Below are 12256 nucleotides of genomic sequence, written 5' to 3'. Positions count from 1 at the left end.
TCCATGGTACACAATAAGGGTCAGACACTTGCAGAAACAACGAAAAAAGCATGCCCTATTTAAAAGAACGCAAAATCCTCAAGTTTGGCGATCTTTTATAGAAGCTCGAAATTTAGCGCAGACTTCAATGCGAGACGCCTGTAACAATTTCCACAACAAAACCTTATCTCGAAACGTGGCAGAAAATCCAAAGAGATTCTGTTCGTATGTAACGTATGTTAGCGGCAAGACACAATCAATGCCTTATCTGCGCGATATCAACAGAAATACTATCGATGACGGTGCTCCTTATGCAGAGTTACTACAAACAGATTTTCGAAATTCCTGCACTAAAGAAGACGGAGTAACTATTCCAGAATTCGGATCAAGAACAGCAGGCAACATGAGTAACTTGGTAGTAGAATACTCGGAGTATTGAAGTAACTTAAATCACTGAAGAAAAACAAGTCTTCCGGGCCAGACTGTATACTCGTCAGGTTCCTTTCAGAGTATGCTGATGCATTATCTCCATACTTAACAATCATATATAACCGTTCGCTTCTCGACCAAAGATCCGTACCCAAAGACTGAAAAGCTACACAGGCCACACCAATTTCAATAAAGGCAGTAGGAGTAATCAAAAAAATTACAGACCCATGTGATTGACGTCTACATGCAGCAGGATTTTAGAACATTTGTTGTGTTCTAACATTATAAATTACCTCGAAGAAAACGGTCTATTGTCATGCTGATTTAGAAAACGCTGTTCTCATGAAACTCAACTAGCTCTTTACTCACACGAAGTGTTGAGTGCTCTGGATTTCAAATTGGTTCCATATTTCTAGATTTCCAGAGCCTTTCCACACCGTACCCCACGAGCCGCTTGTAATCAGATTGCGTGCTTATGGAGTATTGTCTTTGTTATGCGACTGGATTCGTGATGGAAAATCATCGAGTAAGACAGAAGCGATTTCTGGTGTTCCCCAGGATAGTGCTATAGGCACTTTGTTGTTCCACATCTACAGGGTGTTACAAAAAGGTACGGCCAAACTGTCAGGAAACATGCCTCACACACAAAGAAAGAAAATTTGTTATGTGGACATGTGTCCGGAAACGCTTACTTTCCATGTTAGAGCTCATTTTATTACTTCTATTCAAATCACATTAATCGTGGAATGGAAACACACAGCAACAGAACGTACCAGCGTGACTTCAAATACTTTGTTACAGGAAATGTTCAAAATGTCCTCCGTTAGCGAGGATACATGCATCCAACCTCCGTCGCATGGAGTCCCTGATGCGCTGATGTAGCCCTGGAGAATGGCGTATTGTATCACAGCCGTTCACAATACGAGCATGAAAAGTCTCTACATTTGGTACCGGGGTTGCGTAGACAAGAGCTTTCAAATGCCCCCATAAATGAAAGTCAAGAGGGTTGAGGTCAGGAGAGCGTGGAGGGCATGGAATTGGTCCGCCTCTACCAATCCATCGGTCACCGAATCTGTTGTTGAGGAGCGTACGAACACTTCGACTGAAATGTGCAGGAGCTCCATCGTGCATGAACCACATGTTGCGTCGTACTTGTAAAGGCACATGTTCTAGCAGCACAGGTAGAGTATCCCGTATAAAATCATGATAGCGTGCTCCATTGAGCGTAGGTGGAAGAACATGGGGACCAATCAAGACATCACCAACAATGCCTGCCCAAACGTTCACAGAAAATCTGTGTTGATGACGTGATTGCACAACTGCGTGCGGATTCTCATCAGCCCATACATGTTGACTCCGAAAATTTACAATTTGATCACGTTGGAATGAAGCCTCATCCGTAAAGAGAACATTGGCACTGAAATGAGGATTGACACATTGTTGGATGAACCATTCGCAGAAGTGTACCCGTGGAGGCCAATCAGCTGCTGATAGTGCATGCACACGCTGTACATGGTACGGAAACATCTGGTTCTCCCGTAGCACTCTCCAGACAGTGACATGGTCAACGTTACCTTGTACAGCAGCAACTTCTCTGACGCTGACATTAGGGTTATCGTCAACAGCACGAAGAATTGCCTCGTACATTGCAGGCGTCCTCGTCGGTCTAGGTCTCCACCAGTCCCGAGTCACAGACTGGAATGTTCCGTGCTCCCTAAGACGCCGATCAATTGCTTCGAAGGTCTTCCTGTCGGGACACCTTCGTTCTGGAAATCTGCCTCGATACAAACATACCGCGCCACGGCTGTTGCCTCGGCTAATCCATACATCAAATCGGCATCTGCCAACCTCGCATTTGTAAACATTGCACTGACTGCAAAACCACGTTCGTGATGAACACTAACCTGTTGATGCTACTTACTGATGGGCTTGATGCTAGTACTGTAAAGCAATGAGTCGCATGTCAACACAAGTACCGAAGTCAACATTACCTTCCTTCAATTGGGCTAACTGGCGGTGAATCGAGGAAGTACAGTACATAGTGACGAAACTACAATGAGCTCTAACATGGAAATTAAGCGTTTCTGGACACATGTCCACATAACATCTTTCCTTTATTTGTGTGTGAGGAATGTTTCCTGAAACTTTGGCCTTACCTTTTAGTAACACCCTGTATATAAGCGATTTAGGATACAATCTGAGCAGCTGTCATAGGTTGTTTGCAGGTAATGCTGTCATTATCGCCTAGTAAAGTCAGCAGAAGACAAAAAAAATTGCAAAACGATTTAGATAAGATAGCTGAATGGTACGAAAATTGGCCATTGACACTAATTAATGAAATGTGTGAGATCATCCACTTGAGTCAATCTCTTAAACTTCGGTTACAAGATAAATCAATCAAATCTAAAGGCTGTAGGTGAAACCAAATAAATAGGAATTACAATTTCGAACAACTTAAATTGGAGAGAACACACAGAAAATGTTGTGGGCAAAGCGAACCAAAGACTGCTTTTTATTGGCATAACACGTCATCTGCATCAGATATACTAGAGACTCCCTAAACTAAGCTTGTCCGTTCTGTTTTGGAGTACTGCTGTGCAAAGTGGAATCCTTAGCAAAGTGGGTTAACGGAGTTCACCGAGAAAGTTCAAAGAAGGGCAGCATGTTTTCAGTTATTCAGAAATAGGGAGAGAGTGTCACGGACATCGTATAGGATTTGGGGTGAACATCGTCAAAACAAAGGCGTTTCTCGTAGCGGCACGATCTCCTCACAAAATTTCAATCACAAACCTTCTTCTTCGAAGGCGAAAATATTTTCTGACGCCGAAAATAATGAAATCAGAGCTTGTACGCAAAGATATAGGTGTCTTTTTTTCCACGCACTGTTAGAGGGTGGACTAACAGAGAATTATTGTGAAGGTTGTTCGATGAATCCCCTGGCAGGCACTTAAGAGTGATTTGCAGAGTAGTTACGCAGATGCAGAGGTAGAGAGCACCACAGTTCACGTTGAATAGCTTTGTCTTTGAATCGTTAATTTTTAATTTAACAATACATTATGGTTAAAAAGTATACTCATTTCACTCCCTAACCAAGGAAAACATAATTAGTATAATACTGCTTACTTTGTAGGTCCATGGCATGCTTCTTTTCATAGTTCTTTACCAGACGTCGTTTCAGAGTTCTGTATCAGGTGCCATATTATTAGGAAGCTCTCAAACAATTCAATCCACCAGACCTTAAATGCTGCGTAGCCATTTGTCAGATTTCTTCAGACGACTGACCCCTGTTTGAATTTCTTACATACTTTCAAGGCATTTCCTATGAAAGTAACGTCTGTATAAGTGGAGAATAAAATTCTTCACATTGTCACTAGAGAACTGTGGGCCGGCCGGTGTGGTCGAGCGGTTCTAGGCGCTTCAGTCTGGAACCGCGCGACCGCTACGGTCGCAGGTTCGAATCCTGCCTCGGGGATGTATGTATGTTATGTGCTTAGGTTAGTTAGGTTTAAGTAGTTTTAAGTTCTAGGGGACTGATGACCTTAGATGTTAAGTCCCATTGTGCTCAGAGCCATTTGAACCAAAACTGTGGCATTTATCCCGAGGATCTAGATAAGATGCTACTTTCCGTGACTGGCAAAATACGTCCACCGCGTGGAATCTGCGAATAGCAACATACAATAATACAATGTAGCCACTATGCTCAACATGACTAACATTCCTTCCTTACTTTATTTATACACTCGTAAGCACTTGAGAACATCTGTGTGCAGTTAAAGTCGTCTGTTTTAGCCTTTACCTTGTATTTGTTCGTTTAAAAAAAGGAGGAACAATAAACAAAGCCATATGGGCAGCTGCTTTCCCCTCTCGCTACAGATAGCATGTGCCCTATATGATAGTGTTGGCATCTATCACCACCTGTCAAAAATGGCGGCTTCATGCTTCTGGCCCTGATAGGCATCACTCCCGATACACTCTACAAGGTTTATCGATTTGGCTGTGATCTAAACACCTTTCCAGAACTAAATGTGAAAATAATATAGTTCCTCAAGGAAGACCGCTTACAGATGCTGAATACTTTGTTGCCTTTTAAGACTGTAATAAATATAAAGTCATTTATTACACTGTACTATTTCTGACTCAGCGCAAAAAAATTGGATAGCAATTAAATTAAGGTTATATTATTCATATTGTATACTGTTTGTCAATTAGGTAGACTGATAAGGTAAGGAATGAGAAGATTCTCCACGGAATCGGCAAGGAAACGAATATATGAAATACACTGACAAGAAGAAGGGACACGGCTATAGGTCTAAGATATCTGTTAAGACATCAGGGAATAACTTTCTAGGTGCCAGAGGGATCTGTAGAGTGTAAAAAATGGAATGGAAGACAGAAGAGATTGTGTAAGGTGGCAGAGTGAATGAATGTAAATTTAACACCTTACATGAGAGATTTTATATTCCGTAACAAGCAGATGAGTATGTCACCTGATATGCTTCAGCATAATGAGCAGATTTGCCTGTTAAACTGTACATATGTAATGCAAAGGGATTACACTCGATTTGATAGTATTAACGCACCTGCATGTCGTTGAGCAAAAGGTCAAAAAGCAGCAGGACAAAACATTTTGTTTTGGGGCAGACCAAGTTGTGCTCTCATGGCCCGAGTACAATGGAATGCTTTTAAAAAGGGGTTGGTGACCCATGGTGCGAGGGACAGCGAACGCGGCAGGCGATACTTCGAGGGTAGCAGGTAGTGGGCGAGCGCTGCTTGCTATGGAGAAATTCTATAGTAAACTGCATTGGGGAATTTCGGATGGATACAAACAGACCAGCGACGCAGTTAATCATATGAAATGCCTGTGGTGCGCTCGTGATGTACGCGTGTAACGTTTAGATGTCAAGAGCGGGCACAAAATGTCAAATTAGCTAGAATAAACTGGAAAGGAGCAGAAAGGGGCGACATTTTAGCACAGTTTGAAGGTAGGCCCTTTGTGATTGGCAGGAATGCTCCCATTGGTCTGAAAAAGCCGTGACAACACGAAAGGACACAGGTGGGAGACAGTTTGCTACAAAAGGCACAAACCAGAAAACGTCGGCGACTCTCCTCTGAACCAGCAGGAAATGTAGAACAGGGTGCATCGTGCTGTGTACGACGCCAAAAGAGGAATTTTGTGTGAACACTGCATTCACTTCGGCTGACATTCAGCTATAAATTAGCTGAAGAACCGTCGAGTTCCAATAGCAGAGAAACGAAATCGCCACGTAGTTAATTGTTCTTGCAAGAACTGAGAGGGAACTCAGTATACATGCTGCTCCATCTATGCAAGTGTATATCTCCGTATTTCCAGACTAGGGATGAGTGCATGTATTCTTGCCTAACAAGAAACATATTACAGTCTCTGCTGATAAAATCAGTAAAGATTTTGATTAGCTTTTTTATAAGATTTTCAGAGGGCGAGAGCAGCCCAGCAACCGGCAGCTCATCGCAGCTAACGTAAATGCCGCTAGCAGAGACGTAAACTTGTTGTTGTTTCACCACCTTGAATCCACTGTGAACTCGAGCAACCTTGAGTAATCTTTTACTCATCTTGTCACAAGAACTAACCATCCTCTGTAGACTTCATTGACATGCTAAATAGAACCGAACTTACAGCCGGATTCGGATGATTTGTGGTAACATTGGCCAACTTCAACTTGTAGACAACCTTTTATTTATATTTCATATTGTTGTGTTCATTGTAATTTCGGCTAAACAGGATGTAGTGCGTTATCTTGACAACTGCCCTTCCATTGTCATGTCACAAGCTATGTAATTTCGTGTACTTCTTTGTCAATAATTCTGAAATTAAACAAATTATGTACAGCTAAACACCAATGTGCTCTGTCTTAGAATTAGGCTCCGTTCCTAACTCCAGTCACTGATTCTGGAGACGCTAATGCACTCAGAGAATGTTTTTGCTGATGTCTGACGAATGTGAAAAGGAATAGAATGTCAGAATCGAATACATCCAGAAAATAATTGAGGTTGCTAATGCTACTCTGAGATGAAAAGGTTGATACATGTGAGGAATTCGTGGTGGACCACATCGGACCAGTCAGAAAGCTGATGCCAAAAAGAAAAGTCAAGGTCAACAAAACGCAGATCAGTGCCAGTTCGAGTTTATCAAGGAAGATACAGCTGTTGAGTTAAAACGTGCTGAGCTACTGTAAATGTTTATTAATTTATTTGAATTTTAATGGTCTGCTAGTATTCTAAAAAGTAATGAAGGTGAATAAATATGTTTTAATGTCTGATATACAAAGAAAGAAGTTGAATGTTTCATAATAACGTTATGTCTAGAGGTTTTCTTATTTGAGTAGTTTGGTTTTTCCCTGCTTCTCTGTAATATACAGGGTGATTCAAAAAGAATAACACAACTTTGAAAACCGAAAACTCTGCTCTTTCTTTCACCGACTGAGGGAAGCTCTGAAGTTTCATTTGGTTGCTCATTTGGTCTCTAGGAGCACTGTTGGCCACGTAACATTAATGGAGAAATGAGGGCAACTCAACAAAAGGTTTGTGTTATCAAGTACGGCAAACGTGAATCGACAACAATTGTTCAGCGTGCATTTCGCACCGAGCACGGTGTTCAACCGACCTGATAGATGGTGTATCAAACGTTAGTGTGTTTGTGCGAAGGGGAATGTTCCGGCCCCTCACGAGTGAAGGCCGCATTCAGGAAGGCCGTATTCAGGAAGTGTTTGCTTGCAGTCGCTGAAAATCGATCCGCAGAGCTATCAGAGGGCTGAAAATTTCACAACCGATCATTTGGAGTGTCCGTATCATCTACGATTAGTTAAAGCCCTGTCCGACGCTGATAAAGTGAGGGGGATAGAGTTGTGTGAATTGTCCTAGAGCAAAAGGAAATGTATGACAGGTTCATATTATGTTTACCGATGAAGCAACATTTTACACGACAGGGGAATCAATCGGCACAATGTCCGTGTATGGGGCACTGACAATCCGTGGGGAAGCAATTCAGCGTGAACGTGATTTACCTATGGTGAAAGTTTTGTGAGCTGGCCATTTCAGTCAATAAAATTTGTTTTTCTATTTCCATCGAAGATTCAACTGTTACTGGGAAAACCTATTTGGAAATGTTGCAGAACTGGTTGTTCCCTCAAGTCGAGGAAGAAGCACGTCAATTCGTATTCCAGCAGGATAGGGCACCACCCCGCTGCTATTTACGTGCCGGTGCCTATTTGAACGAAAAGTACCCACAGCAATGGATCAGCCGCCAGCCAGCTCGTCACAGAGCACTTCATTACTGGCCTCCAAGAAGCCCTGGCCTCAGCCTCTGTGATTTTTTTCCACAAGGATACGTTAAAAATAAGGTGTTTCGACCACCTCTACCAGCTAACACTGGGGAACTACAGGAAGTAATAACTGCAGCTTTCCAAACCGTTACGCCGGAGATGCTACAGAGAGTATGGGTCGAGTTCGAGTGCTAGGGTGATGTCGCTTGAGTGCCTGGATGGGGTCACATTGAACTTTTATGGACTTTTTTCCTTCTGAAAAAAGGTTTGTTAAGTACTCTTCATATTGATTACTTATCCAATGTTCTGTCATGTTACTTTGAATAAATACACATTTGCAAATCTGTGGTATTCTTTTTGAAGCACCCCGTATTTCTGGTGATGACTTCTAGTTCCAACGAGATGTTGCTTTTGTTCTTATGAACATGAGAGCTGAATTAGCTGAAGAAGTGAAAAGGAATTTATGTGTACTCGAAATATGCATGAGTTGCCATTCTAAAAAGACTGCAACTCATATTGAGTTTGCAGATACACTTAGAAATATAGAAGAAGTAGTAGTAGTAGGAGTGTAAAAACTTACAAACACCCTTAGGTAAGGATTATTTCAAGAAACTAATGGGAAATCACTGTTAGTCGATTTTTACTTTGAGAGCCTCAGTTGTGGAGTGACTGAATAGAGCCCTTAAGCGTAACGATGTTTAAACGTTTCTTTGCACAAGGTTCATTCGAATAGACTGCCATGGTATAAGATCTACGAAGTCAGTACAAGCAAAGAAGACATAGAATAATTATTATGGGACTTGCTAATGTTAAAGATAATTAGGTTAGAGGCAGTCATCATCAGCTGTACAGTACCAGACACGTCAAAGTGACATGTAGTGACTGTCCAATCGTAAAGTTGAGATTATCAGTAGAAGATAATAAACGTTCTGAACTGCAATATGAAGTTTATTTTGCGCATCATGGACTCATTACAATGTTCGTTTGACTTTGGAAAGTAGCTGCAAGTAACTAGTGGAAAATTTATCAGCCATACAAGTACATAATGTCGATATAATATTAATAGCTTCAAACGTCTGAAATTCCAATAATTTGCTAATGACTCCGAAAACTACTGCTTGTAAGAACATAAGACTGGTGTTATTTATGCATCCTGTACATAAATGTGTAATCAAAAACGGCAGAATGGAATATTAACAGTAACCAATACCCGAAAAGCGAAATAGGAATAGTCCTCTGAATTACAGACCTGTATCACTAACCACTATTTGCAGTAAGGTTTTGGAACGTAAACTGTGTTCGAACATTATTAATTACTTAGAAGAAAACGGTTTATTGACACATAGTCAGAACGGATTCAGAAAACATGGTTCTTGTCAAACACAACTAGCTGTTTATATTCATGAAGTAATGAGTACTATCGACAGGGTATGTCAAATTGATTCCATATTTTTAGATTTCCAGCAGGCTTTCGACACCGTTCCTCACAGGCGTCTTCTAACCAAACTTCGTGCCTATGGAATATCGAATCAGTTGTGTGACTGGATTCGTGATTTCCTGTCATAAAGGTATCAGTTCGTAATAACAGACGGAAAGTCATCGAGTAAAACAGCAGTAATATCCGGCGTTCCCCAGGGATGTGTTGTAGGCCCTCTATTGTTCTTGAACTATATTAACGACATAGGAGACAATCTGAGAAGCCCTATTAGATTGTTTGCAGATGATGCTATCACTTACCTTCATGTAAAATCATCAAATGACCAAAACGAATTGCAAAATGATTTAGATAAGATATCTGTATGGTTCGAAAAGTGGCAATTGATCCTGAATAAAGAAAACTGTGAATTTATTCACATGAATACGAAACGAAGTCCGCTAAATATAGATTACGCGATAAGTCACACAAATCTTCAGACAGTAAATTCAACTAAATACCTAAAGATTACTATTATAATTAATCTAAACTGGAACCATCACATAGATAATGTTGTGGGTAGATCAAACTAAAGACTGCGATTCATTGGCAGAACACGAAAGAGACTGCTTACACCACACTTGTCCGCCATATTCTGGAGTATTGCTGTGCGGTGTGGGATCCGCATCACGTTGAACTGATGGGTGACATCTAAAAAGTTCAAAGAAGTACGGCTCGTTTTGTACTACCGCGAAATAGGGGAGATAGTGCCATAGACATGCTACATGAATTGGAGTGGCAATCATTAAAACAAAGGCGTTTTCCGTTGCGACGAGATGTTCTCATGAAATTTCAATCATCATTTTTTTTCCTCCGATTGCGAAAACACTCTGTTGGCACCAACCTACGTAGGTAGAGATGACCATCATGTTAAAGTAAGAGAAATCAGGACTCGCACAGAAAAATTTAACTGCTCGTTTTTCCCGTGCGGCGTTTGAGAGTGGAAAGGTAGAGAGACAGCTTGAACACTCTACCAGGCTCTTTATTGTGAATAGCAGAGTAATCACGTAGATGTAGATGTAGGAAATGGTAACTTGTTGTTACACTTTCAGTGACATACTTTGTGAGTATTACCTCGTGTCACCTCATTCCAGCTGCTAGTGCTACTGACTTCATAGACATATGAGATAACCAGTGCGGAGATAGCTAACCCCTTGTCTCTCCCATTCATCCACCCCACTGTTGCACTCAAGTCTGGAGGTGTCTACGTAATATCTTTCTCTGTCTTGTGTGCGTGTGTGTGTGTGTGTGTGTGTGCGTGTGTGTGTGTGTGTGTCTGTGTGTGTGTGTCCTTACGTATTTTTAGATAAAATAACGCCATTCAAATACTTTTGGACATAGAACAAAGTTAAGTATGCCTGGATACATTTTTAACATGCTAATTTATGCAATTCAGGTGAAGTTGATTTTTGATATGGAAAACCTGTGGTATTGTGAATATTTGGACATATTTTGATAAGTAATTCAGGTCATTTGGATAATTTTGAACATGGCGCAATACTGCTGTTTGGCTATTTCATTTTACTCACTGAGCTTCATTTTAACGCCCGGTAAAATAATGGGCTATGATTGATTGTTTCATTGGATTTTTTCTTAAGTTCCACACGAACTCCATCTATCATTGTTTTAAATTTCTACCATTGCGATTTTGGTTTGTGAGAGCTGTCATTATTTCCCTTCCCCTGACTCTGTACAACCAGAAAATATTTGCAAAACTGCCTTGTGACTCGGGTCTCTACATCCAAACACAGGGCACAGGGATGCGCTGGAACCGCCATAGCAGTACTACTTTCGACCTTTCTTCCAGCTCCATGTTGACTATCTCAACAAGCCTTAGCATACTAGCATGCCTTAGCATACTAGCAAGTGTCTCACTAAGCAGCTCCCAACTTACCTCGAAATAGTTATAGGTTCTTCCCCTCCAACCTTTAATTACCTCGCAACACCCATTAACACAAACCCAGTCAAAGAAACTTGATCTTCAGTTCTAGGCTAAGGCTTGACATCAGTAGATTTGTGTCCTGGATGCCAATTTCTTTCTCCGTCATGAGTACAAGTGGAACACGTTACCAGACCACATCTTTTCGAAAACACTCTTCCTCTAACAATCCTCTTCACCTACTGTTTCTATACAGTCCATTAAGTGAAGTTTCTCATTTTTTGTTAGTACTGTTGTCTTGTAAGTGCGTATAAAAAACTGACAACAACATTTCACTTGAAATCTTAAATATGGAACCGCTTGTTTTCCCAGCCTAAAAACAACATAATCAGTGATCTGTTTTGTCTCCTTTTTTAAGGGCCGCAATAACCAATGTTTTCTTAAAATACTTGTATTATTGACAGGGTACTTGAAAATGGCCTAACGTCGAAATTACGCAATGGTGCATACATGAACTGAAGTTCAACCGTTGGAAGCGATATGGAGTCGTAACTGTTCATGGTAACTGTGAATCTCACTTCAAAGAAAAACATCTTGAGAAAAAGTCAATTCATGTTTTAGTTATGACACAGCGTTCAGATCAATGAATAAATTGAGTAAAATATATTATTTGCTGGAGCAGATGTTCTTTATGTGTGCCTATTGTCGAGAGGAATCATCTCCGTCCAGCCAATCAGATATAGGTGTTCTGTGATTTCCCTACATCTCTCCAGGCTTGGATGTTTCCTTTGAAGAGAACATGTCCGATTTCTTTCCCTATACTCTCATAAGCCGACGTCGTGCCCCATCTCTAATGATCGCCCTTTAGACGGGACGTTAAACACTAATCTTCGTTCCTTGAGAGTAATCTAGGATCTCTGCATGTCATTTACTTGTTTGGTTGAGTAAATAACTATTGGATGAAAAGAAGTTGGATAGGGAATCAGATGTGATTCTTACTAGAGGAAAGTAATGTAGGAGTACGCTGCTTTATTTCGTTCAGTTTCAACGGCTAGTGATAAATAAATGTGATGCATATTGACCCTATGTTAATGAAATGAATTACATCTGCATACTTTGTGAGAGTTGACCTGTGTATTAATAATTAAAGAGACTTTCCAAACGCAGCCATAAATGGTTTATATGGCAGGAGTCTTG

Source organism: Schistocerca gregaria, chromosome 3 (genome assembly GCF_023897955.1).
Source record: "Schistocerca gregaria isolate iqSchGreg1 chromosome 3, iqSchGreg1.2, whole genome shotgun sequence".
Classification (NCBI taxonomy): Eukaryota; Metazoa; Arthropoda; class Insecta; order Orthoptera; family Acrididae; genus Schistocerca; species Schistocerca gregaria.
The sequence above is the reverse complement of the archived record's forward strand: the minus strand, read 5'-3'. Positions refer to the sequence as shown.